Here is a 26,927-nt window from a genome sequence, read left to right on the forward strand (position 1 = left end):
TCAGTGCAAAGGTGCCTCCATACCTGTAGGTCCCATGTCCCCTGGGCGGTCACTGGCACTGGTGACAAGACACTGTACTATCTAACAGAGCCAGCATGTCACACTGTGTCATAACTGACTGTTCACACAACCAAGCTGACATGTGATCACTCCTCACCACTTTGCCTCCTATGCCAGCTAGCTAATCATTTCCATGCTGAAAAACTGAAGCAACAGAGAAGGAATAGATAAATGTGCCTTCTGTTGTCCTGTTACTCCAAGTCTGGTTACCACCACTGGCCACCACTGCCTTTAGACCTGGGACAGCAGCACTGGACATGCCAGGCAAGGCTCCAGGGAGTCAGTTTGTAACATCTGTGTTACCATCTCTTTAAAATGGACAAGGTAGGGGTGCCTGGGTGGCTCGGTCAGTTAAGCGTCCGACTTCGGCTCAGGTCATGATCTCACGGTCCGTGAGTTCGAGCCCCGCGTCGGGCTCTGTGCTGACCGCTCGGAGCCTGGAGCCTGTTTCAGATTCAGTGTCTCCCTCTCTCTCTGCCCCTCCCCTGTTCATGCTCTGTCTCTCTCTGTCTCAAAAATAAATAAACATTAAAAAAACTTTTTTTAATAAAAAAAATAGAATAAAATGGACAAGGTAAATGTCGCTTTATTAAATTCTGACAACCCTCAGGCAAAGTGAATACAATTCAAGGTGACATTTACTGTCAAGGAAATCTTGCCCTTTCTAGGAGAGTGGTTTGTCAACACTCTGTGCATATTGGAATCACCTGGAGAGGTATTTTTAAAAACACACTGAGAGGTTATGATCTAATTGGCCTGAGGTAGGATGGTTCTAATGAGCTACCACAGTTAAGAACCACCACCCTAAGTGGGTAAATAGAAGCCGCCAGATTCTTAAAAACCCAGGGAGGAACTCTCAGCATTGCAGTGATGACCTCTGTAACCAAGAGTACACAAATAAAGAACGATAAAGTAAATGAAGCTCCATTAGCACTGAAAACCAGTGAGGTGAGGAAGATCCATTCTACAGTTAGAAGGTCTTAATCACAACTGTGTCATGTCTACAGTTATTTTTGGTAAGTGAAACAGTAAAAATGCTATGTTGTTAGTAGCTTTAATTGGGCTTTGCTTCTTCTGATGATGCTTCTGGTAACTTCACTTTGACTTTGTGAGTTTACCTTTTCCAAATTGACTTTCATAGGAGTAAAACTCCGAGTTAGTTCTTTGCCTAAAGCCCTACTTTGATGTGTTTAAGGTAGGGGAAAAATCCTTTTAAATGAATTTCAAGGCTATGTCAAAAGCAGTTTAAAAGTTAGAAAAATATTGTTATAAAATTGCCAAAGTCAATAATTTTTTGAAATTTCACTGCAGCACATTGGACAGTTGAAAGTACTGCTCGGTCTATATTTTATGGTTCTTTGCTATTGGCTATCCACCTAGTCCTCTCAGACACCTTTGGGGGAGCTGCACTGCTCTGTTTTTGCCATTTCTATACCCATTCTCTCAGGTTCATTGCTAAGAGGTGAAGTCTGATTGCTTACATACACTCGTGTCTTTACGTTCACCTACTCACACACAAACCCACAGGGCTGTCCACCTAGAAGACAGACGCCATTGCCCAGTCTTGGCAGCCACCAAGTTTTCCCATGGGGAAGGGTTTTTATGGAGCCATCTGCACTCAGCCCTCTCATCCTTCTCAGTACTGTGGAAATAAACGAGCACTAACCAAATAAGGAAATCAAAGACTATTTATTCTGAACTTGCTGTAGCAAGGGAGTCACCATTATTACTTGTGTTTGGGTATAGACTCAAAGGCAGGCAGAGGAGTTGGAAATTTCCAGGTTAAAAAAAAAGGAGGGCTTCAAGTGTACCCTGATTGGAAGCTGTTGGCACAAGGAAGCTGCAGGCGGTCTAACTAGAAGTGCTCTGTGATTGGTTAGGAATACACATTTGGCTTTCTCTTGTTGGTCATAAACTGGACATGGGAAAAAACAGGGAAGGTGTCAGTTATTAATCAAGTTCTGGCTATTTGGGGCCAATTGCTACAGAGCTCATTATTTACCTTCTTGAATTGTCACTAGAGATAGAAATCTGGCTTCCTTCAAGTCTGAGTTATAGCTGGCTGTCTTCCTGGCTTGTTTATTGTAGATGAGGGGTTGGTTTCCTGAGCAGGTTGTTGCTGGTTGTTGGGCAAAGTTCTGTATTTATATATGGTCTGGCCATTGTCCCTTTAGATACTCAGTCTCTCAGAACTAACAGAATATGGGTTATGGGGGCTGTTTAATCCTCTGCTTTCCAGTCTGTCCCACACCCTGACTTCAGTGATTAGCCACAAATACACTGATAATTTTACCCATTAAATATAACTTAAATTTATAATGCAGAACACCTAGGGAAAAGTACAGAAGGATACTATTAGCTACGCCTTTTATTATGATATCATATTTTTGAGTAATCCTAAACTTTGGTTTAAAAGATAGGAAAGGGTTGAAAAGCAGAAGCTGTCCTATGACAGGCCTTTCTTTACTTGGTTTGAACCATGCATAGTGGGAGCTAAAGACCTGTTTAATAATTACTTGGAAATAAGGAGGAAGTAGCTATGGAAAAATCAAGGTACCTGAGCAGTGAATTCCTGATTTCTCTGGATGCAAATCAGCAAAAAATCTCTGGCAGCTCTTCATCGAGAGCTCTTCATGCTCCCATTCTGCATTCTCTCTCTCTGGCTTCTGGAAGCACCATTTACCTGTTGATGACAAAGCTAAAGCTACAGTTGGCAGCCCAGGCCCCATACAAGGGGAGTATCTCATACCATATGACTTGATTACCCCTCCAGTTCAGCTCAAGAGGTTTGTAGCTGATAAGAACATGGGTGAATACATATTTAAAAAGTAAATTTCCGTCCAATTTCTTTTTTTAGAACATCTGAATATTGTAACAAATATCATGCCAATTAGTTTCAGGCAAATAAAAGTGCTTATTATGCTGAGATTTAGATTTCAATTGTACTTGAGATCAATTTAACCAGAGAATGGTAGCCACCAGCAGTACTAAACTCAAGGATAAATGTTAAAATACATCCTTTGGATTAATTTGCACAATAATATGATGCAGACATTATTCTCATTTTGTAGATGAGAAGATTGTATGCCCCAGAAATATCCAAGGGAACACAGCAAACAAATTACACAGCTTTTATTTCATGTACCAGGAATCCTTGGTCCCAGTTACTCTTGTTGCATTAGTTTTCCAGAGAAACAACCAATAAGGAACCAGGAAAGCTGGGGGTGTAATTCAGTAGAAGTCCAAAGGGCCAAGAACCAGGAGCACCAATGTCCAAGGCAAGAGAGGATGAATGTCCCAACTCAAACAGAGAACACATTTGCCCTTCCTCTTCCTTTTTGTTTCCTTCAGGCCCTCAGTGGAGTGCATCAATGCCTACTCACAAGGTGAAAGTGATCTCTATCCAGTTCATTAAGTCAAATGCTATCTCTTCTAGAAACACCCTCACAGACATCCCCACGAATAATGTTTTACCAGATATCTGGATACCCCACAGTCCAACCTGGTTAACACGTAAAATTAACCATCACGCATGTCCTGTGAGAGGAGATATTTAAAGATGCTCCTAGGTCATTTTCACAGAAGAACCAAGGACATGTGTGGTATAGAGTCATAAAGACAGCTTCATCCCTCAGAGGCCAATGCTTTGTATACCCAGGAGCCCTTTCTTATGCTTTGTAGCAAACCATCCTTGTTCCCCCAAAGTGATAACACAAATTGCATTGTAATAATATAAGCATATATAATAAATTCCTTCTACACAAGCTTGCAGATCACATCCTGACTCAGGGAGCAAAGTCTTGGTATGTTTATCAATGCTTCTGCCAAAACTGTCACTTAGGATTCAACAGTGCCACATTCTCCACATTCGTTTCAACTTTATGGTTAATTTAAAATCACTTTTTGCTTTGGTTATTTTCAGTTCTCTCTAGCCAGCTTATCAGTTTGATGGTTATATATGTTTATGATGGTATCAGTATGAGATAGGGAATTTTTATTTTCGTAGCAGTTGACAGAAGGCCTTATCATAAGAAGAAGAGATCCACCAATGCTCAGAAAATCATTTGAAACTCCTGGTTGAGTAGAAGCTAAGACCTTGGAGGCACTAAATGTAAGAATTTTCCTGCCAGAGGCAAGGAGGGGAAATTGCATCAGACAGGGAATAAGAAGCTAGACAAAGGCAGAAAAAGAGATAAAGCCCACAGTTGTTTATAACTTCTTATAACTTTCCTATAACACTCCAAGACTAAGCTAATAAAATTCTTATTGTCATTAGAACTCTTGTGGACCCTGATGAAGAGCCTGTACTTTCAGTCTAGGTCTATAAGAGGAAGAACCAAGATAGAAAGTTAGAGTGAGCTGTATTACCATATGTCTTTTTAACCATGTATTCTGATGCTTTAACATCTGGGGTTTTGCTGACCCTCCCAGAGTTGGCCAAGTCCTAGGGATAGTAAGCCACTCACTTAGGAGCAAGCTCTTCAAATGCAAACCAAGCAATGCAAAGCCCACACCTCCAACCCCCTCCTTCATTGGCCTCACACTCTGGGCCACTATCCACCTGCTTCAACTACCCCAGACAATGAGAGACCACTCCTATGCCCCAGAGCCTGATGAAATTGTTCATCTTGCCAGTTCCAAGCCTGCTTACCCTGCCTTGCCTGGTCCTTCTCACAGAAATCACAGTAAAGGCTCTTGCTCACATTCCCTCTGCCGCCTCGGTCTCATGCTGACCCTCATGCTTCCCCGTGTGGCCCCCCAAAGCTTGGCATGACTCCTCCTCTTGGAAACTGTAACTACTTTTTCAATGGCAATCACCTTCTGATCTGTTGACCTTATTCTACCCCAACTTTTCCATTAATGTACTATGTCTTATAACACTAGTGGAAAAAGTCCAGAGGAAACCACAAGGAAGAAATATGTCAGAAGTTACTGACATGGTGATAATTGCTCTGAATTTTCAGATACTGAGCTGGGGCTAAGCCAAAATTACTTTAGTCTCTGAGGGGCAGGAAGGCCTCCCTCCTGCTTCAGAAGGATATGACTTTGCTTCACCCTCAGCATCACCCACCTCCCTCCTCCTTTTACCTGGTATGAATTAGCAATTCAATAAATCAACCCTTAACTGTTTTCTCTCATGACACCAGGGATTCTCATAGATGTGTGAGAATCACATAGTAGGGAATAATCTGAAAAGTACCTATTTTTAGCTCTGAATGAAAGCAAGAATCTCCAAACCTATGTCTCTGGTCAAGTTTGGTGTGAACTGGGTAGTAAGTAAAGAATAAAGCATTTTTCTTTTCAGGGAAATTTCTCTTTCTTTTTTTTTTTTTTTAATTTTTTTTTCAACGTTTATTTATTTTTGGGACAGAGAGAGACAGAGCATGAACGGGGGAGGGGCAGAGAGAGAGGGAGACACAGAATCAGAAACAGGCTCCAGGCTCTGAGCCATCAGCCCAGAGCCCGACGCGGGGCTCGAACTCCCGGACCGCGAGATCGTGACCTGGCTGAAGTCGGACGCTTAACCGACTGCGCCACCCAGGCGCCCCAATTTCTCTTTCAAGTAATGAGGACACAGTTGACAGAACAAACATACATGAGAGGAAGGGAAGAAACATGAAAAACCTATGTGAAAAAAATTCATCCTTTTAGATGACCTTTGGATACGTAGCTAACCTCAATGTTTAGGTTGTTAGAAATTCCCTTTAAGCATATCCTGAAGCTTTAAAAAGATGTAAACACTAAGATTTAATATTATGTGTATGGTCAATCCAGAGCCCTAAAGTCACCTAGAAATATGGATAACTTAGGAGACAGATGTATATGATATAAATTATTTTTAATTTTTAAAAAATGTCTATTCATTTATTTTGAGAGAGAGAGGCTTGGGGGGTTGGCAGAGCGAGAGAGAGAGAGAGAGAGAGACAGAGAGAGAGAGAGAGAAACTCCCAAGTAGGCTCTATGCTCAGTGTGGAACCCGATGCAGGACTCGATCCCAAAGGCTGTGAGATCATGACTGCAGCCAATATCAAGAGTCAGATGCTTAACCAACTGAGTCACTCAGGTGCCCCGGAAATTATTTTTAATTTCTATTTAAAATAATGTATCAAATTGTGGGAAAATTATAATTATGCAGAATCTGTTCTTATTTCTATTCCAGTACAAAATAAGAATAAGCAATTTAAAGTCAGATATAAATTTTGGCCTCCAGAAGACAGAACCGGCAGCCACTTTGGACTGTACATGAGGATGCCACACTCAACACATGCACACAGTCTATTTTTTTTTATTTCAAAGATGTGAGCAGATTCCTTGTGACCAAGAAATTAAGCATGTATGTGAAGAACTAAAAATAATTATTAACTGTATTTAGGAAAATATATATATTTGTTGTTGTTCTTTATTAGGATAGTCTTTAATGGTAAGCCATTCTAGAAAATAAAAATAGTTTGGATTATTTCTACTCAGTAAGCCAAAATTTTCTGGGGCCATTTTGTGTGCAAACCATTTATGTAATTTAAGTAGTAAAAATTAAGATTTCATAAGTACTTGACCTAATTTTCAACAAAAGCCTCCATATATGCCAACTGAAGTAGTCCAAATGAGCTGAGCACTCTAGTATGTTCCTCTTTGTGTCCCCAGAACTGGCACAGTGTCTGTCATCTTGTAGGTTAAGTAGGGTTTTTTAATAAATGAATGGGGGTGCCTGGTGGCTCAGTCAGTTGAGCATCCAACTCTTGATTTTGGCTTGGCTGATGATCCAAGCAAGGGTCATGGGATAGAGCCCTGTGCCAGACTCCATGCTGAGCATGGAGTCTGCTTGGGATTCTCTCATTCATTCTCTCTCTCTCTCTCTCTCTCTCTCTCTCTCTCTCCTTCTATCTCTATGCCCCTCTCCCTCACTCATGCTCTCTCTCTCACTCAAATAAAAAATTTTTTAAAAATTAGAAAAATAAGTAAAGGAAGCAGAATTAAGAATACAATTGTAATGATGGCCATTAAATGCTGACGATCCTCCGGAAGTATGCGCTAGATAAATTAACATCAATTTCTCTAAGTTTGATACATTAGAGATTACTGTGCACAAAAATCCACCCAAGCCACATAGAATTCTGGTTTCTGTCCTTTGAAAGTCATAAAACATTATGTGGCAAAAGTATTGAACATTTCCAAGTAACATGCATCATGTTGTAGACTTCCTGCCTTTAAACACATTTATTTTTCTTTAAAAACTTAGCTTTATATTTGAAAGGCTGGCAGTAAATAAGGCTAAGCCTTCATAGGTAAAACAGAGAGTTATTTCAAAGGGATCTAGGACAATTCACAGAAAACATTCTCAGGCTACAAATACGAAACACCTCACTGGAAGGAAAGAATCAGAAAGTCAAGTCTATATCTTAACAAGAATGAAGTTCCAAAGGTTCTGACACTTTGCAACCATGAAGAACTATTAATGATTCTCTGCCAGTCAAATCCCATCTGAGATAAGGGTACCCCACCTTCCTGACCTCCTTTGCCATTACAACTGTGAGGGTTCACTCTTCTTCCTTTTTCAGTGAGGATTTGCTGGCACAGTATCTCCTGGCCTTCTCCTGGAAGATAAGTGGGTTTCAGGTGTATAGGGGGGAAAAAGAACCTCTTCTTCCCTCAAGTTCAGTGGCTGGGGCCTGTGAGTTAAATTAACAAAAGACAGACTAACAGTCTGACAGAAACAGTCTGATGGTCTAACAGAAAAGGCATACAAATTTTATCAATATTTAAAATTTTGTGTGCATGGAGACATCACAGAAAAGAAGTGAAAACCCAAAGGAGCTGTGAGACTCATGGGCTTATATACCATTTTAACAAAGGGCAATGAAGACTGGGGACACGACTAGAAAAGAAAGAGGTTGGGGCTGCCAGGGCTGATAAGCTGTGGGAAGTGACTAGAAAATACATAGGAGACCTAATCCCAAAAGGTTCATCACACAGACCAGTCTCAGTGCCAGCTCTTCATCTCCAGTGATAGGCTCCTCTCCCATCATCCTCGTGTGAGGTGGGGGGGGGGGGGGGTGGAGATTTATGCTGTCCTTTAAGACAGATGGGAGAGGGCAGAAAGCTCTTTCTGTGTTTGCTATTTCACAGTTGCCTTTAGCTCAAGATCATCAAATCTGCCAAAGTGGCATAATTTGGGATGGTATATTCTGGACCCCTTCCCAGGAATGGGTGAATAGTAACACATTCCGGGCGGGGGTTGCTCAAAAGTCATCTTCAGTTCTGTCTGAAATGTCCTTTGAGGCACCCATTACAGGCAAGGCATCTTCAGAAACGAATCAAGTGGAAGCAGCCTGTGGAGGAGATGCTCAAGTAATGAAAGTCAACTGCTAAAGCAAAGAAATCTTACTGCAAATGCCAACATAACCAGGAAATTAAATGCTTTTTACAAAGCCAGTTAGGTCATATTCACCTGATGTCATTTTGTAGGTAATTTAAGCCAGAGTTCCTTGCTAGATCCCTCTGGATAGTTTAAATCTTGCTTTGGAGTTTTTTGGCCTCTAATATTTTGCTTCACTTTTCGTTGGTTTGTGTGCTTGATTTTGTCTTTGCATTTCATTTTATTTCTAGTGTTTGTACTTAACACTTGCCTTTGCTAGATTTAGATTTGTGAGATTAAAAAGATGAGAAATACCTTAAAAACATTAAATAGATTGGAGACAAAGGATGCTCTTTTTTCTTGCTCATGAAAAATGAATGGCACCTAAGGTAATCAATACAGTCAAAATAAATCATTATCAGGTCAAAGAATGATGAGTGAATTCTGAAAGGTGTCTACACCAACAAAAATATCATTGTAAAATAACAGATCCAGACTAGTGTCAACTCCCAACCCATAGAATGGAGAACATAAACTTTTGTCTAACAAGGTCTTCATGGAGGTCAACCAAGAAAATATTCTCAGTTTCCACAAGAGAATTCTGCAGCTCAGAAGTATTACATGACTAGCCCAAGGCCATATAATAAATATTGGCAGAGGCAGAACTAGAAAAAAACAAAGTTGGCTGGTTCCAAATCTCCTGTGTCTTTGATAATTGAAAGAGGGGGGAAAAAGTATTTGTTTTGTATTTGGTTTTACCTAAAAGAAGGAGCTTTTTTCTGGATATGGCTGGTAGAATTTTTAGACCACTTCCAACAATGATCTTTGTCATATTCTTCCCCTTTATTGGGCCATATTTCCCCTAGACTTCCAGAACTATGAAATGAAAAGGATAGAAATACACATTGATATGTTAGTCTTTATTAGCTGCTCCGTTGAAAATCTCAAAGGAATGTTGAGTGTACGGAGGGAAAATGGGATATTATATATCTCAACTTTACTCACTTATTAAAACATTTATTTAAGAATTAACTGTAATTAATCGTCCTAATTCTGGCAACAAAATGTAAAAGATGATATTTCATTATTTGATATTGCATTATTTTTTAGTATATTACATTATTTTTTTAGTAATTTTCATCATGGCTGTGCCCCATGTTAAGGAGAAGACAGACAAACTAAGCTGAAGTTCAATCTAACAGAGACAAATGCAGCAAGCACAACCAAGAAAATCAGATCGAACAGGCTAAATTGCCTGATGAATGACTCACAAATGGTTCTGATTCCCTAACCTCCACAGCAAGCTTGCTGCTGGCGGACCCTTGAAGACGGCAAGCCCCGCCTGCTCAGAGACAGAATGAGTCACACTCTGCCTGATTCTTGACTTTGTGGGGTTTGCAACCTCATTTTCCCAACAACTGAACTGCCAACCTTTATTTTCTCACTATGTTAATGAAATCCATGCTGCTTCCTGCTCACTAACGGACAGAAAATATTTTATTGCTTCTCTGGAAAAAACAACACAACACAAAATAACCAGCCATTAGAATTACCCAGAACTAATCGGGAAATTGTGTGGGGAAAGGGCAGGCTATAAAGCTGTGGATCCAAGTTCAGACATAAAGTGTGCCTCAGGCAGAAAGCCTGAAAAGCATCTTGCAGTAAAATACAATAAACTGGAGGGAGGGGGGTGCTGCCTTGTAAAAGTGATAGGTTTAGGGCTTCTTAAGAGTAAAAGTTGGCATGCCCGTGACAACCCCAAAGCCTTAACAGGACATTAGGTGATCAATCACGACAAAAGTCAGGGTTTGTGCTCTGACTAGCCCCTGGCCACAGGTCCTCCAAAACCTGTGCTGGGATTACCTCCTTGAGAGGAATAGTAAATGCCCAGCGACCTGCAGCCTTCCCCATGGGCTCCTAGGAGGAAGAGTCTTGACGATTGAAAATTTTCACCAAAATAATGATCTTCATAGTCACAAGTAAAACAACATAAAGCATTTGAAAGCTTGGGGCATATTCAATTATCTTTAGGATCATAAGGTTAGACAATACGGCAATCATCTTTGGTTGAAATATCATCTTTTACATTTTCTTTCCCATTACCTCTGCATCCAGTTGGTCATCCCTTTTACTAACTTGAAAGCCTAAATACCTCTGGAATCTATTCAGTACTTTCCATCATCTCTGCACAGCCATTGTCCTAGTCTGATCTACCATTAACTCTTACCTACGCCCTTAATTCATCCCCTTGCTTTCATTCTGATACCCTCCTGTATGTGTTTGCAAAACCTGCCATGAAATCTCAGTGGCTTATAGACCAAGTCATTTGTATTTCTCACTCGAGACTGGGAGGCTGTCTTAGCTTAGGTCTGCCTGTGTCTCATCCTGGGATCAGTGGAGCATGGGCGTGCTGTCTCATGACTGATGCAGAGGCAAGAGGCTAAGACAAACCATGGACACTGAGCGCCTCGGGCCACATCACATCCACTAATATTCCTCTGACCAATGTGCGTCACATTGCCAAGACTAAATAAACTCTAGCAGGTGTGTACAATCACTCCCCAGTCTAGTGGGAAGGGGTACAAAGTCACAAGGTAAAAAGAAAAGATCTGATCCTCCAACTGTGGAGGGAATGCAGAATTCGAAAAGATAATGCGGTATACCTTACTACCTATTAATCTATTCTCCACATCAAGCCTGAGAGGCCTTTTAAGTAAACAAATTTAAATAAACATGTCACTTCCCTTCCCATACTCTTTAATTGGCTGAATTACCATTGCAAAACAGTGTCCTTCAGGACCCTGCAGGAAAGCACCCTGCTTGCTGCTCCCACCTAATCTCTTGCCATTTTCCTCCTCCTGTGCTCTAGCCATTCTGAACCTCTGCCCGGCAGGCCTCTCTCCCACCTCAGAATTTTCTCAAGATATTCCCTCTGCCTGCCTGGAATAACTTTCTGCCCTTTCCCTCCATTGAAATGTATATCTGGAGGATGTCACTTCTTCTGAGAAATTTTCCCTGACCAGCAAGACTGGGTCAGGTCCCCTTATTAAACACTAATTCCTTCTAACTCTCTTTAACCTCACTTATCCCAATTGAAATTAATGGATATTTTGTAATCTAATGATTGTCTCCCTTGCTAAAATGTAAGCTCCATGACTGTACAAATATTTTTTTAGTGCGTGTGTGTGGGGGGGGTTATTTTCTTAGTTTCAGGGTTCTATCGTAATGAACACTCAAAACACATAGACGCACATACACATACACACACATACACACACAGAGTTATATATATATTTCCATATGAAAAGCTCCATACTTTTTTCTTTAGTGATCTCCCCCACTCAGTTCTACCCCTTCAACACTTGTTTGTGTAGCAAACCGGAAGAGCTTAGCATTGGGAGCCGTGTGTTGAAATCTCGGCTCAGCCGTTTAGTAGCTGTGTGGGTTAATGATTTAATCTTGCGGAGCATTTTCTCATCTATAAAATGGAGATGATAATTCCTACGTTGCAAGCATGAGGGATTTAAATGAGATGTGAATGAGCAAACACTCAACCACTATTCCTTTCTCTCTTCCTGTCCTCTAGCCTAGTTACCATGCCTGAATATTCCAATGCACACCAGACGTTTCTACCCAGATTCGCTAACAGCTACACATACCTCTCAAGCCAAACCTAGCAACCTCCTATCGAAACTGACAAACTGTTTCATCCTGACTCCCTGTTTTGCTTAACTTTTCAACAATTTCAGTTTCAAAATCTGGAACTCATTGCCCCCTAAGCCCTTATGTGCCTCTTATCTCCCCCAAAAGGCAGCCCACCAGCTCTCCTTGGCCTTTCCCAGCTTGCCTTACTGACCCTGACTCTTCCCCTCCTGAGACCTCTCCTGGGCTCTGGTCACTACAATCCACGACTTCACAGGAACCACAGTCATTCACTTACAGTAGGTCTTGGATCACAAGTCTTCAATAAATAAAGTGCAGCAGCTGACAAAGCAGCATGACATGTCAAAGCATCACAATGACATTTTTACTTTTTAAAGTCTGTGTCAACAAATTCTAGACAGAATATAACAAAACATAGGTGGTAAGGTTACCAGGATATCTATTTTCTTTTTTATGTTTTTTCTATATTACTTGGTTTTATATGATAAGAATGCATTATTTTTAGAAGTAATAAAAAATATTGTGTAAATCCAAATAACGACCCACAACAACTATTCTATGACTTTCTTTTCTTTTTTCTAATAAATAAGAACCAAATACTTAATCTTGGCATTCAAGGTCTTTCATACTTTGGCTCTACATTATTTTTCCAGCCTTGTCTCCTACCACTTTCCTTCATACTCGCCCATATTGTAATTAAATAATGCTCTTCATTTCCTTCTCCATGTGGAGTTGAAATGGTCACCCATCCCTATGCCTCTTTGGCAAGAGCCCTCAATTTTAACAAAGACATGCCAAATTGACTCTGTCTCATGCCTTCTATAATATTTTAATAAGCTCCCAAGCAAGAATAAGTTTATTCGGACTTCAACACTTGCGAGAAAATATAGCCTCAAGTATCTGCTCTGTAACTTTCATTAAGAACACAGATCAGAAAAAAATTAACATTCACTGCCATCATGATCCCACCCATTAGGAATCAGGGTGTGACTAGGTCTCCGGTAATAGCCTTGAAGCAGGAAATTGGTAGGTCTAATTCCACAATACATTATAAGTGGATATTTTACAAAATATGTCACAGCATATGGTCTCACTCTTATGTGGATCCTGAGAAACTTAACAGGAACCCATGGGGGAGGGGAAGGAAAAAAAAAAAAAGAGGTTAGAATGGGAGAGAGCCAAAGCATAAGAGACTGTTAAAAACTGAGAACAAACTGAGGGTTGATGGGGGGTGGGAGGGAGGAGAGGGTGGGTGATGGGTATTGAGGAGGGCACCTTTTGGGATGAGCACTGGGTGTTGTATGGAAACCAATTTGTCAATAAATTTCAGAAAAAAAAAAATATATGTCACAGCAATATGGGAAAGAAGATTCACATGGTAGCAACACCTACCTAAAACCCAATGTGAGTTCCCATTGATCTCTCTTCTTCTTCCACTGAAAACCTCTTCCCTAAAGACACCTCGTTTGTTGTCCATCTATTGAATTCCGCTGCCTTCAAAATCCTCTTTATTCTTCTAAGAGTTAAATCAAGCTCACACTTACTTTGCTTGCTCTACTCAGTAAACCAAAAAGTCTGGTGCATAGCTGGCACTTGAGTGGCCTCAAAACCCCACCCAAAATAGAATTGTCAGAATATTCATCAAATACAACAAGGTTCTTCCTAGAGGAAAATTCTACTGCTAAGAAAATATGGCTTCTCCACACTAGTATGCACCCTTGGAAGATCAGTTTAAATGCCATGTCCTTCAGAAATTTCCTCTAATGCAACTAAATGTGTAGACTTTCTTATATCCAAACCCCTATGTAATGGGTTGAATAATACACCCTGCAAACTTATATTACGAGTTTTTACTGTGTAAACTACATTGAGGACTAGAGAAACCCTACTTGACAGGCAACTCCCAAAATATTACTCTTAGTTCTCTCTTGAAAAATATCAAATATGTGGGCAAAATTATACAGCAAGAGGTCATGGCCCTAACAAATGATGAAAACACACTGGCATTATGACTCATAGACACGAAGATTCTTCCCCACCCTTCTCAGTTCTTCAGATGTTATTATCCGTTACATTTAAAGAAGACAAAAGGCAATTTTATTTCAAATGCCATGCTTATTTTTGGCTTAAAATTTACAAGCCCGCTTGTCATTGCAAAACAGCATAAAGCACTATGACACTGTTGTGAAGAATCAGAATCCTAAAATTGTTTTTATGATTTAAACAAGGTATTTTATCTGCAGTGATGTAATTCCATGTCAGAATTTTACTTCTGTACAGTTGGTGTCAGACTCAAGTAATTGGAACAAGGTATTCATGAAGCAAAACTGAGCAAAGAGCTCAGAGCAAGGGAATATTTTACTCTTCAAATTCACTGACAATAAATTGTCACACTCCTTAATTCACTGCCAAAAAAAAATTTCTAACACTGTAAACACTGATATCACAAAATATTCCCAAGGAACAGATGATAGAAGTCTATCCATTATGGTAATGGAGCTGAGCATAGGAAAATTGCTAAGGGAAATTGCATCTGGATAAGCTGTCCCAGATGGTGCCTTATTTGAAGCAGCCTGCCCTTCCTAGCACAAACTTATGGTCACAAGCCCTCCATCCCAGGGTGAGAGTATGTGTGGTATCATAGCGTTAGGGAAGTTTGCAAAGCCACATGGCCCTGTTTCTCTGCAGCTACCTCACATACCACATACTTCAGTACTCACCTGCCCTGACATGATCAATAATATCTAGGTGAAAGCTGATGGGAGTTGAAATGACTCCAGAAGCCTTCTAACCAGAGTTAATGTGAATTCCCCGTTATTCATACCATTGCAGAGGCCACTACGACAAAAAGTACATACATTGGTATATGCAATAATAGATTTCAACCCCCAAATCTGAGAACTCCCTCAATACCCTCAATCAGTTCTCCTTTGTGATTCTGTAGGAATGAAGAGATTTCATGTCTTCAAGTCAAATGTCCCTAGCAGAAATCTGAGAAAAATTTGGTCTTGACTTTTTCAGCCATATAATAGGTTCTACAACTCGAATGATTTTTCTGAATAAAACAGATAAACTATTTTGTTAGGAATCATTTTAAATGCACTGCTGAACTAGCACACACACAAAATAAGGAATCCAAAGATCCTAAAATTAGGTATAATAGTGACTGTGGGAGATAAGTAAATACCAAGACTGGCTTTGCCCCAAGAATTTCTGCTAAACGATGGAAAGATAAGTTTCTGATTTGTTAGCTTCTTGGTACATGAAGGACAGCAGTAAAAGTCTAGTGCCCACTGAATATGTGGAACCCATTAGGAGACCCATGGATTATACATAACCCATTATATATAAAGCAGGGGACCCTAATTACTCTAAAGGAGAAGGTAAGAATACTTGTCTGTCTTGATTATGACCCTGGATGAAGAGGAAAAAACCTACCCTGAGAACTTGAGAGCTCAACCTGGCCTTCAAATGGGTTTTGGCCCAAAGTGCTTTGTAGGCCAAAACTCTTAGGTTAGTTAAATTAAAAGTGAGTTTTGAGTTGGATGTGTCACACAAAAGAGAATGTCATAAATACAAGTAAGTCATCTTTTATGATATCAATTTCAACTCTGACCAAAGATGTGACACAGATATAGGCCAAGACAATAAATAGTTCACAGCACAAAAACCAAAGATTCACAAGAACAACCATAAGGGACCAACCATAGAACAGACTAAAAATAATGGCAGACATTAGAATTATCAAAGAATGCAAAATCACTGTGTTTAATATATTTAAATAATTTTTAAAAGATAACTAAACTTGAAAGTGCAAGCAAAGAACAAGACATGATACAGAATGACCAGATGTGATGAAGAACCAAATAAAACTATATTTAGATAATATATCTAAAATAAACCCCCAAATTATAATTATATAAAAAACCAAATAAAAATGTAATAATTAAATTTGAAATTTAAGAGAGATTAAACAGCAGACGAGATGCACGTTCACTGAAAATCAGAGAACTGAAACACAGCTAGGAAGAAATTAGATGCAAAATATGAAAGACAGATTGAAAGATATGGAGAACAGAGTGACAAGGGCTATAATAATGCCTGGTTGGAAATTCAGAAAAGATAAGGAATTGGGAAGAGATAATATTTGAAGATAAAAAGGCTGAGACTTTTTTAATATATACATTTTTTATTTTAGAGAGAGAGCATGCACACAATTGGGGGAGGAGCAGAGGGAGAAAGAGACAGAGAGAGAGAGACAGACAGAATTTCAAGCAGGCTCCATGCTTAGCACAGACACCCATACAGGGCTCGATCCCACAACCCTGGGATAATGATCTGAGCCAAAATCAAGAGTCTGACGCTCAACCAACTGAGCCACCCAGGAACCTCAAAAAGGCTTAGAACTTTTCAGAAGTATTGAAAGATCTTTAGATCCAGGACCCCAGTACATCTCAAATAGGCTAAATAAAAACCAGTTGAATTTTAGACACATAATGGGGACACTGCAAAGTGACAAAAGTAAAATATATTTAAAATATTTTAAGGCATAAAAGCAAAAGGAAGATAACTGGAGTGATTGTTGACTACACATCAAAGAATGGAAACCAAAAGAATGCAAAAAAATAGACTGACGGAAAATCACTGCCAACCTAAATTTCCATACCAAACAAAAGTGTCTTTCAAGAACAAAGTGGGGTGCCTGGGTGGCTCAGTCGGTTGAGCGACTGACTTCAGCTCAGGTCATTATCTCACAGTGTGTGAGTTCGAGCCCCGCGTTGGGCTCTGTGCTGACAGCTCAGAGACTGGGGCCTGCTTCCGATTCTGTGTCTCCCTCTTTCTCTGCCCCTCCCTCACTCATGCTCTGTCTCTCTCTGTCTCAGAAATAAATAAAAACATTTAAAAAATTTTTTTTTAAAGAACGAAGAGGAGGGGCGCCTGGGTGGCGCAGTCGGTTAAGCGTCCGACTTCAGCCAGGTCACGATCTCACTGTCCGTGAGTTCGAGCCCCACGTCAGGCTCTGGGCTGATGGCTCAGAGCCTGGAGCCTGTTTCCGATTCTGTGTCTCCCTCTCTCTCTGCCCCTCCCCTGTTCATGCTCTGTCTCTCTCTGTCCCAAAAATAAATAAACGTTGAAAAAATAAAGAAACATTAAAAAAAAAAAATAAAAAAAAATAAAGAACGAAGAGGAGGGGCGCCTGGGTGGCGCAGTCGGTTAAGCGTCCGACTTCAGCCAGGTCACGATCCCGCGGTCCGTGAGTTCAAGCCCCGCGTCGGGCTCTGGGCTGATGGCTCAGAGCCTGGAGCCTGTTTCTGATTCTGTGTCTCCCTCTCTCTCTGCCCCTCCCCCGTTCATGCTCTGTCTCTCTCTGTCCCAAAAATAAATAAACGTTGAAAAAAAATTTTTTAATAAAAAAAAAAGAACGAAGAGGAAATAAAGACATTTTTAGACAAAAGAAAAAGTTAAGTGAGTTTACCACCAAAAGATCCCTATTACCATGGATTCTAAACAATGCATAAATTTCAAACAGAAATAAAGTGATTCCAGGTGGAAGATTTGACATGCAAAAAGAATAGAGTGCAAAGACATTGATTAATGTGTTAGTGAAAGTGACCAACCAGTAACTGTATAAAACTATGAAATTAATGGCTAGTTTATGGTGAAATGAAGGTGAAAACTAAAATACCCCCTAACAATAGCGTATATATTTCTACTCTGCTGTCCTACCCTTTGGGCAGGGCCCTGGCAACTAATCCTTCTATTCCAGCAAACATGTCCCCCAAAATATTGGTTAATTTGATTCTATCTGATTTGGGTGATTACAGGAAAAAAAGTGAGTAGAATATGCTCTATGTGAAAGACAGCACCAAGGAGATTAATCTTCACCTAGAAACTCAGAATGCTTTACCTGATTCAAGAAATTCATTCCAACTCCCTTTTAAATCGAACCTTTATTCCTGTCCTCCTTCCCAAAAGTAAGCCTATCTAATTCACAAAAACACTAACGGGACTATTGTATTGCTTAATTCAGGGCAGGAAACAAAATGGCACTCGTGCTGCCCACCCCCCAATCCTCTGCCCAGGGTGGACTTGCTAGTTAATCATGGCTCTCTTTTTTGAGGGGCCGACTGTGGTCACAGTCTTGTCAAGTGCTGCAGACAGCCCCTTCCAATCAATCAAAGCTAGCATTTGACATTGAACCTACTTGCCTTTTCCAGCTCAAGGGCTGCTGGCTTTATTCTATATGGAAAGCAGTCTGTGATTGCTATTTCTTTCTTTAGTTGTCACGGACAGAAATACAATTTTATTTTCTATCCTGGAAATATTCCTTCACCCCTGGTTGCTGGTAAAGGGTAAAAATTATATCAAGTCATAATCCTGGCTTAGACATTCACACTGACTTAGGCATACACAGTCTGACTTTTAGGTACACACATTCTATATATGCTTATAAATAATTGTACAAGAATTATGTGTTTGCTACATAACAGTAAAGTCTCATATTTTGATAGTGCTTTACAGTTATCAAAACACATTACCATAAATCTTTTGTCTCAAATTCTAAAATTAAATATGTATTGAACAATGCCATGTGACAGGTACTGTGCTAGATGCTGGGATATAAAAATTCTTGCCCTCTTGAGTTTAGAGCTTAGTAGAGGACACAAACACATAAACAAATGACAGGAACACAAGACGATACTTTCATAATGAAAAACAAGGAGGGTAGCATGATGGAGTGATTAAAAGTATGAACTTTGGGGGGCACCTGGGTGGCTCAGTCGGTTGGGCATCTGACTCTTGATATCAGCTCAAGTCTTGATCTCACAGTCATGGAATTGAGCCCTGCACTGGTTAAGCATCCAACTCTGGATTTTGGCTCAGGTCATGATCTCACAGTTGTGAGATCTAGCCCTATGTGGGGCTCTGTACTGGGGACAGAGCCTGCTTAGGATTTGCTCTGCCCCTCCCACACTCGTGTGGGTGTGTGGGTGTGTGAGTGCATGTGCAAGCACTCTCTCAAAATAAGTAAACCCTAAAAAACAGTATGAACCTTGGGAGCAGAAAAACCTTGAGTTCCTGTCCCTGCTCTATAATTTTCCAACTCCCTGAATAAAGCTCTGTATTTTAGGGTTCTCTAGAAAAACAGAACCAATAGGATATATATGTACATCTTATATATATATTTCCTTATATAAGTTCATCTATACATATATGTGTATAAAAATATACACATATGTTTTTATTTTTTTAATGTTTATTTTTGAGAAAGAGAAAGAGAGATAGAGCATGAGTAGGAGAGGGACAGAGAGAGAGGAAGACACAGAGAGAAGGAGACACAGAATCCAAAGCAGGCTCCAGGCTCTGAGCTGTCAGCACAGAGCCCAATGCAGAGCTAGAACCCATGAACTGTGAGATCATGACCTGAGCCAAAGGCAGGCACTTAACCAACTGAGCCACCCAGGTGCCCCTAAAATATATAATATATAATATATACATATATATTATATATTTTAAACATACTTGACACATAATATATATTATATGTATTACACACACACACATAGTATATACACATACAGGTGTATATTGGGGATATTACAGGGTCAGTTCCAGACCTTCGCAATAAAGTGAATATCACAGGAAAGCAAGCCAAATGATTTTATTTTTTAGTTTTCCAGTACATAAAAAAGTTATGCTTACATTATACTATAGTCTATTAAGTATATAATAACATTCTGTCTAAAAAAAAATAATGGGCACACCTTGATTAAAAAATACCTTATTTCCCAGATGATGAGTGATATTGAGCATTTTTTCATGTGTCAGTTGGCCATCTGGATGTCTTCTTTGGGGAAGTATCTACTCATGTATTTTGCCCATTTCTTCACTGTATTATTTGTTTTATGGGTGTTGAGTTTGATAAGTTCATTATAGATTTTGGATACTAACCCTTTATCTGATATGTCGTTTGCAAATATCTTCTCCCATTCCATTGGTTGCCTTTTAGATTTGCTGATTGTTTCCTTCACTGTGCAGAAGCTTTTTATTTTGATGAGGTCCCAATAGTTCATTTTTACTTTTGTTTCCCTTGCCTCTGGAGACACGTTGAGTAAGAAGTTGCTGCAGCCAAGTTCAAAGAGGTATTTTCCTGCCTTCTCCTCAAGGATTTTGATGGCTTCCTATCTTATATTTAGGTCTTTCATCCATTTTGAGTTTATTTTTGTGTATGGTGTAAGAAAGTGGTCCAGGTTCATTCTTCTGCATGTCGCTGTCTAGTTTTCCCATCACCACTTGCTGAAGAGACTGTCTTTATTCCATTGGATAGTCTTTCCTGCTTTGTCAAAGATTAGTTGGCCATACGTTTGTGGGTTCATTTCTGGGTTCTCTATTCTGCTCCATTGGTCTGACTCATCATCCGGGAAATACAAATCAAAACCACAATGAAATACCACCTCACACCTGTCAGAATGGCTAACATTAACAACTCAGCAACAACAGATGTTGGTGAGGATGCGGAGAAAGAGGATCTCTTTTGCACTGCTGGTGGGAATGCAAACTGGTGCAGCCACTCTGGAAAACAGTATGGAGGTTCCTCAAAAAAATAAAAATAGAACTACTCTATGACCCAGCAATTGCACTACTAGGTATTTATCCAAGGGATACAGGTATGATGTTTCAAAGGGGCTCATGCACCCCAATATTTATAGCAGCACTATCAACAATAGCCAAAGTATGGAAACAGCCCAAATGTCCATCAGTGGATAAATGGATAAAGAAGATGTGGTATATATATATATATATATATATATATATATATATATATATATTACTCGGCAATCAAAAAGAATGAAATATTGCCATTTGCAACTACATGAATGGAACTGGAGGGTATTACACTAAGCAAAATTAGTCAGAGAAAGACAATTATCATATGACTTCACTCATATGAGGACTTTAAGACACATAACAGATGAACATAAGGGAAGGGAAGCAAAAATAATATAAAAACAGGGAGGGGGACGAAACATGAGAGACTCTTAAACATGGAGAATAAACAGAGGGTTATTGGAGGGGTTGTGGGAGGGGGATGGGCTAAATGGGTAAGGGGCATTAAGGAATCTACTCCTGAAATCATTGTTGCACTATATGCTAACTAACTTGGATGTAAATTTAAAAAAAACAAAATAAAATAATTAAAATGAAAAAAATAAAAAAATAAAAGATCTTGAACTCTTTAAAAAAAGGCACCTTATTTCTAGAAAATGCTACCCATCATCTGAGCCTTCAGCAAGTTATAATCACTGAAAACCATAACAAATAAAGTAATCATGAAAAACTTTGAAATATTAAGAGAATTACCAAGATGTGACACAAAGACACAAAGTGAGCAAATGCTGTTAGAAAATGGTGCTGTAGACTTGCTCAATGCAGGCTTGCTACAAGCCTTCACTTTGTAAAATACAAGATCTGCAGAACCCAACCAAGTGGAGCACAATAAAACAAGGTATTCCTGTGTGTGTGTGTGTGTGTGTGTGTGTGTGTGTGTGTGTGTAGACAGAGAGAGAGAGAGAGAGACAGAGAGACAGAGAGAGACAGAGAGAGAGAATATTGCCGGAGTCCAGCTCCAGCAGGTCCAGGGGTTCCCGAGGGATGAACGGCATCAGCAAAAAAGTGAAAACAAAAATAAAACAAAAATAAAAATGGACACAGACAACAGCAGTGTGTTGAACTGGCCGCTTTATTGTGGCAAACGCGGCATTATGTTTGTTAGCAATTTCCTTGCAGTGTACGTCATCTATGTTTTCTGAATTACCCAATTCTAAAAATGTTCCTATGTGTAATCACCCTTTAAGGAATAACATGGTTATTTTCTCATAATGTTCCCTCCTGCCCTTTGCTTATTGATTAATTTCTTACATGATTTTCTTATGTATCTATGTTTATCTATAATCTATAAAGCATTTGCTTTGTTGTTTTCATGAAAGGTCATCTATCTCTCAACACCTCAAGCGGAACAGTTACAGGGACATGACCTCTTAGTTGTTTCCCCGAACTATTTGTGGTTTGAGGAACAAAAGTGTTCGCCTTGGTCCGAGGTGCCAGAAGGGGGCCAAGAGGGCCTTAGAAACCCACGCCTTATACATTCTCAGAGAGACAATGCACCTAGGAACTAATGAACCATTCTGTACTTTAACCAGCTAGGTCCAATCATCATCTGGAATGCCTCCTGGAGGCCAAGTGGGCCTAGGGATTGGAGTAACCTGTGCCCATAGATACACTCCTTAGTTACCCAAGTGGGGCTTTCAAATCCATTTGTTCCTTCTTGGCTGGGAAATGCATGAGGCTATCCTTCCTTTAGGTAGAGGAGTCTGTATAGGGGGTGGCAAGGGCTAACGCAGGTCCGCACAATTTCCTTGTGGAATCTTATTTCTTTCCCAATGGTTCTTTTCCCAGGGGGCCTGTCGAGGGAAATTCCTCAACAGACAATTCCCCAGGTACTTTTATTAAGGCCAAATTACATAAAAGCGGGAGGACAAGAAGCTTCACTGTTGGTGGACCACCCGGCAGTCCCGATCCGTCCACCGCCCGGGCCCTGCCATCAGGCTGGTTGGAGAGCTTGGCTTCTGGCAGAATATATATATATATATATATGGGGGCAGGGAAAGGAAGAGAGGGAGAAGGAGAGGGGAAGAAAGAGATTGACTAAGAAATTGGCTCACATGATTGTGGGGGGGCTGGCAGGTCTAAATTGAAATTCTGGTAGGAGTTGATGTTTTAGTCTCAAGTTCAAAGGCCATCTGGAGCCAGAATCCCCTCCTTATAAGGGGTCTTTGGTCTTTTCTCTTAATGCCTTCAAATGATTGGAGGAGGACCACCCAAGCTACGGAGGGTAATATGCTTCACACAAAGTCTAATCGTGTCTATGCTAATCACATCAACTTAGCACTACAGCCTAGTCAAGCTGACACATAAAATTAAGCATCTCAGGCTCATTTCTTCATTAGTAAAATAATAATGAGAAGAACAGAAATTATTCACACCTGCTTCGTAGGATCTTTGTGAAGTTGTACTGGAATCTGTTCTATCAGTGCTTGGCACAGTGTCTGGGAAAGGTGCATGCTAGGGAACACCAGGTTAGTATCGTGTTAGCTCATCAGCTGCTCCAGGTGTAATGGCGTCCCAACCACAGGGCAGAGTTCTGGGTGGTGCCTCGCCTTTCCTCCCCTGCCCGTCTTTGTGCATGTGACCTCCTCTGTCTGGAACACTTAGACCAGTCTTTGTGGATGAACTAGCTAACTCCAAATGTAAGGGTGGCCTGGGAAAAATCTGCAATATTTGACCATCCTTGATGAACAAAAATCAGCAATTTTATAGGTTCTGCTTACTAAAACCAAGCCGCTTTGTAGCACTATCAGTATAGTTTAAAAAGAAACCCCAGAACGGTATCTAAAAACAACTGAAAATAAACGAGGGCATTAAATATTTAATCCACAAATGAAATTTCTAAAATTCCTTTTCCTTCTCAAACACACACACACACACACACACACACACACACACACACAGTTGTGTGTACATGTGTATTTCTATAAAGAGAATATATACATGTATCTGTATTTCTGTATTGCATGGAATTCTAGGCCAGTAGCCCAAATGTTCCTCTAACCTAGCCTTGCTTAGCAATGTTATCTTCCTTTTTCTCCTCCTCTCACCTTCTAGATTTATTCTTCTGTGTTCCTATAAGTAGTTCACTGACCTTCTGATGTAAACAACTCAAGCTTGTGCTTCCTAACGAAGTGCAGTCTAGCAAAGACAAGACTCTGTAATGGAGAACATTAATTAAATTACACATTAACCTTTTTTTGCAGTCATAACATTTTGTGCATACATAATTTCCAGATTCCATTACTTTTGTATCTGCTTAATACAAAGTTTGTGTTCATACTGAATTCTGTGTTACACAGCTGAAGCCACTCAATTAAATGAAAACAAAAACTCAGATTTTTACATATTAAGGTTTTTTTTTCCCAATACTATATTTTTAACAAACAATGCCTATTGTGCATAGAGCATATAAAAGCATGCCAAGATTGCCCAGGCCTCAGACTGCTCACTTGTGGAGATACCTTTAAAAATATATATTTTTTTTACATTTATTTATTTTTGAGAGACAGAGAGAGACAGAGCACAAGTTGGGGAGGGGCAGAGAGAGAAGGAGACACAGAATCCAAAGCAGGCTCAGAGCCCGATGTGGGGCTCGAACCCACAAACCGTAAGATCATGACCTGAGCCAAAGTCAGACGCTTAACCGACTGAGCCGCCTAGGATATATCTTTAAATATATTGTGGAGATATCTTTAAATGAAAACTTGGTGAACACGCTCTTCCATTCCTCTGGGTGACTACCAGTGATGTATGTTTTCTCCCCTCATTTCTTCATGCAAACCCAGAAGGTTCAAATGTGTTTCTGATGAGCAGAGATCCTGGAAGTTACTTGACCCTGATGTGATAGAATTTTCTGAGCTCAGAAGATGAATCGTCCTTCCAAATTCCCCTGCTGGCCTCGCCACAGCTTTAAGGTTAATAAGGGAGTATTTAGAAGGCAGAAAGTATTTAGAGCTCTGGGAAAATGAGGTAACAAGTGGAGGAGGAGAGGCACTTACAATTATAAGGTAATATTGTTAATACAGAAAGTAAGAGTCAGCCCATTTTCTAGAGAGCAGCCTTTGGCATCAGGCTCTGTGAAGGCCGTCTGAAAACCCTGAGAAGCAGAGCAATTTGAAGGGCTCAGCTTATCATCCAGCAGTGCAGTTTCTCCCTGGAGTGACGGTCACCTGTTTGCTAAAGAAAGCTGACTCTCCTCTCCTTAAAAATAGATGTGGGCACGGGGCGCCTAGGTGGCTCAGTCAGTTAAGTGTCTGACTTCAGTTCAGGTCATGATCTCACGGCTTGTGGGTTCAAGACCTGTGTCAGGCTCTGTGCTGACAGCTCAGAGCCTAGAGCCTGCTTCAGATTCTGTGTCTTCCTCTCTCTCTGCACCTCACCTCCCGCTTTGTGCTCTCTCTCTCTCTCTCTCTCCCCAATATACATAAATATTAAAAAAGAAATAGATGCAGGTATATCATATAACTGCTTATGTCTCTGGTTTCCATTCTTTCTTTGAACATATCTGCAGTATTTGTAATGAGTTTTATTGAGACATTTTGTGTTTGTAGTTACATTTGTTCATAGCAATCTAAGACACTCAGGTGGTATATATATGCAGATATAATCATAGTCATGTCATGTACACAGTCACGTAAAAAAGCAAGAAAGACCTTTAGCTCACAGCAAATCATGGTATGCCTGTGTTCTAGTCTATCTCCAGTGTTATGATACATTCATATAAAAATAGATGGGGCGCCTGGGTGGCGCAGTCGGTTAAGCGTCCGACTTCAGCCAGGTCACGATCTCGCGGCCCGTGAGTTCGAGCCCTGCGTCAGGCTCTGGGCTGATGGCTCAGAGCCTGGAGCCTGTTTCCGATTCTGTGTCTCCCTCTCTCTCTGCCCCTCCCCCGTTCATGCTCTGTCTCTCTCTGTCCTAAAAATAAATAAATGTTGAAAAAAAAATTTTAAAAAAAATAGAAAATAAAAGTATAGCAATTTTAACAGATTATGTGTGTGTACTTCACAGCACACACACAAAAAAGATGTCTCTAAATGTGCAAGCATGGCATCATTACAACAGTGTTTCATTAAATTTTTACATTTAGAAATGCTGTATTTTGAGAGTAATCTCTAAGTCCACCTTCTGGTAGGAATTCATAGAGCTGAAGGGGAGGAAAAAGTTTGCCTTGACTCTCTTAGGGTCCCTAACTGGATCTGAAAATTAAACTGGCAAAGACAGGTTAACAGAAGAAAAGCTTACAAATTGTACTGAATTTTTATGTATACATGGGAAGCTTCACAAGAGAATGAGACCTTAAAAGGGACATCTTCGGCAATGGGCTCTCCATGGGCTCAGAGCAGGGAGCTTATATACCCTTTAGACGGAAAGACAATAAATTGGTGAAGAATTAGGACAAAAGCGTTTGGACTCAGGGTAGTAAATAGTGAAGAAGTAACAAGGGTGATAAGGGTTAGTTCAATGAGGTTGGTTTACGGTGAAAAGAGTATCTTCCTCCTGATACAGCAAGGGCACCCGTCACATGGGACATTTATCTCCTGCATTCAGGAAAGAAAGGTGAGGTGGCAGGCAAGTGTGACCTCTCTGCTTCTATTATTTTCTCAAACGTGATCTTCATCAGCTTAAGATATTCAATATACCAACGTGTCATAGTTTGGGGGTAGCATATCCTGAACCCCATCAGAGCCACTGGCTGAACTACAAGCACAACTATCCGGACTGGCTGCAGAAAATAGAGAGAAGACAACAAGAAACATAAAATCTCAAGGTTAAAGGGGTACCTTAGCTTCCACTTTGCCAAATTGTGATTCTAAATGTCACTGAAGAAAAATAACTTACTAGGCTATAGCTTAGAATTTAGATTTAAATAAGAGATAAAGCTTGGTAATGTTCCCAATTGCTAATATTATAGGCATAGTAACAGTCTAAAATGGATTGCTTTCTAACAGGATCAACCATATGCAGAAGCAAAGTCCCACGACTAGAGGTCCTAGGGCTCCCTAGACCCCTCACCCCTACCCCTCTATTATAATTTTATAGAACTACTGGGTGGTGCCTAAAGTTTCATCATTACAACACTATCTCTCTTAAAATGGACATATATACTATGGCAGAAAGAGGATATATGGTCATTATTTGCCCAATATATATGTCTGTGAGCCAGAAGCTCCCTGAGGGCAGG

At 40.2% G+C, this 26,927-nt stretch overlaps 1 long non-coding RNA gene across 1 annotated transcript in view; it reads left to right on the forward strand.

Annotated features, from left to right (window-relative positions):
- The first annotated feature begins 565 nt into the window (after positions 1-565).
- Positions 566-26,927, forward strand: part of LOC122490060 — a 77,176-nt gene continuing 50,814 nt past the window's right edge. The window contains exon 1 of the long non-coding RNA XR_006299072.1: positions 566-1,076. This is a non-coding gene — a long non-coding RNA (uncharacterized LOC122490060). The remainder of the gene's footprint in view (positions 1,077-26,927) is intronic.

The sequence above is a fragment of the Prionailurus bengalensis genome, chromosome B2, assembly GCF_016509475.1.
Source record: "Prionailurus bengalensis isolate Pbe53 chromosome B2, Fcat_Pben_1.1_paternal_pri, whole genome shotgun sequence".
Taxonomy (NCBI): domain Eukaryota; kingdom Metazoa; phylum Chordata; class Mammalia; order Carnivora; family Felidae; genus Prionailurus; species Prionailurus bengalensis.